We start from the raw sequence: 2253 nt of genomic DNA on the forward strand, positions 1-2253 counted from the left end.
ACGCGCACGCTCACTCGCTCTCACGCACTCGCTCTCACGCACTCGCTCTCACGCACTCGCTCTCGCGCACGCACACGCTCTCGCGCACGCACACGCTCTCGCACACGCACACGCTCTCGCACACGCACTCGCTCTCGCACACGCTCTCGCACACACACACACACGCACTCGTGTGATTAATAACAGGCTGATAGTGTGAATGGTTTCCTGTCATGTGATTGTTGTTGTTGTTGTTGTTTGTTAGACGGCAGCGGCTCAGAGGCTCCGGGTGGGAAACAGTACATCAGTTTTAAGGGTGAGTTTCCGGTCGTGTGACTGTGGTTGACTCAGTCATCAATCCTCTAATAACAAGAATGAGTGATGGTGTGATTCCTTCATCTTGACACTAATATGCATGGCCTTATGAAATCCCTTTTTATTTTTCCCAAAGTCTATTCTTTCCATTTTTATTTTTCTGGAATCCTTCTCTCGCACACGCACTCGCACACGCACACGCACTCGCTCTCGCACACGCACTCGCTCTCACGCACACGCACTCGCTCTCACGCACGCACTCGCACACGCACACGCACTCGCTCTCGCACACGCACACACACACACACGCACTCGTGTGATTAATAACAGGCTGATAGTGTGAATGGTTTCCTGTCATGTGATTGTTGTTGTTGTTGTTGTTTGTTAGACGGCAGCGGCTCAGAGGCTCCGGGTGGGAAACAGTACATCAGTTTTAAGGGTGAGTTTCCGGTCGTGTGACTGTGGTTGACTCAGTCATCAATCCTCTAATAACAAGAATGAGTGATGGTGTGATTCCTTCATCTTGACACTAATATGCATGGCCTTATGAAATCCCTTTTTATTTTTCCCAAAGTCTATTCTTTCCATTTTTATTTTTCTGGAATCCTTTTTAATGATTAAATTAAATTGTATTAATCAAAAAGCATGTTAAATTACTTAGTCATGAAACTTATACAATTTAACATCAATATATTAAAAGTTTAACATAAAATTTTATTTTTTTGGACCTCATGAATTGTGTTTTTCTCACACTGTTTTATTGTTACTAAATTATGTGTTTAAGCATGTTATATTATGTGCATAAAAACAACTTAATTTATTAAAATATTTTCCCCCAAAAATCTCACGCACTCGCTCTCACGCACTCGCTCTCGCGCACGCACACGCTCTCGCGCACGCACACGCTCTCGCACACGCACACGCTCTCGCACACGCACTCGCTCTCGCACACGCTCTCGCACACACACACACACGCACTCGTGTGATTAATAACAGGCTGATAGTGTGAATGGTTTCCTGTCATGTGATTGTTGTTGTTGTTGTTGTTTGTTAGACGGCAGCGGCTCAGAGGCTCCGGGTGGGAAACAGTACATCAGTTTTAAGGGTGAGTTTCCGGTCGTGTGACTGTGGTTGACTCAGTCATCAATCCTCTAATAACAAGAATGAGTGATGGTGTGATTCCTTCATCTTGACACTAATATGCATGGCCATATGAAATCCCTTTTTATTTTTCCCAAAGTCTATTCTTTCCATTTTTATTTTTCTGGAATCCTTTTTAATGATTAAATTAAATTGTATTAATCAAAAAGCATGTTAAATTACTTAGTCATGAAACTTATACAATTTAACATCAATATATTAAAAGTTTAACATAAAATTTTATTTTTTTGGACCTCATGAATTGTGTTTTTCTCACACTGTTTTATTGTTACTAAATTATGTGTTTAAGCATGTTATATTATGTGCATAAAAACAACTTAATTTATTAAAATATTTTCCCCCAAAAAATGTCAGTGTATTTTGATTTTTCTGGTTCTCAAATGAAGGCACAAAACACTAATTTATTTGATCTTTTAATCAAATTGTGGTTTACTATTATTGTTAGTAGTATTACTTACATTCTACTGCACAATATATTTCTGACATAATTTATTCCAGATAAATTGAACGTTTATTTTGACGGGTTGCCATGAATACGTTTACGCTTCAGTGTGTATGATACGATGATGATAGTTGTACTCAAAGGAAAGGGTGAAATGCTGATGAAGTGACTCTCAGAGCAGTTCTGGAGGTGTGTGTGTGTGTGTGTGTCCTCGTGTAGGGAGACTGAAGTCACCGCGAGCGCTTCAGTGCGTGAAATAAAGAGCGCTTAAGCTCCATTCACTCTCACTCTCACACACACACACACACACTCACACACACACACACACACACACACACACACACACACACCTTCTA

At 41.0% G+C, this 2253-nt stretch overlaps 1 protein-coding gene across 1 annotated transcript in view; it reads left to right on the top strand.

The window, feature by feature from the left end:
- Nucleotides 1-227: 227 nt before the first annotated feature.
- The window catches only part of LOC107572421 (ras GTPase-activating protein-binding protein 2-like), an 8306-nt gene continuing 6280 nt past the window's right edge, over nucleotides 228-2253 (top strand). The window contains exon 1 of the mRNA XM_016258852.1: nucleotides 228-295. The gene's annotated coding sequence lies outside the window, so the exon portion shown is untranslated. The remainder of the gene's footprint in view (nucleotides 296-2253) is intronic.

The sequence above is a fragment of the Sinocyclocheilus grahami genome, unplaced genomic scaffold (genome assembly GCF_001515645.1).
Source record: "Sinocyclocheilus grahami isolate Dianchi unplaced genomic scaffold, SAMN03320097.WGS_v1.1 scaffold1748.1, whole genome shotgun sequence".
Lineage (NCBI taxonomy): Eukaryota > Metazoa > Chordata > Actinopteri > Cypriniformes > Cyprinidae > Sinocyclocheilus > Sinocyclocheilus grahami.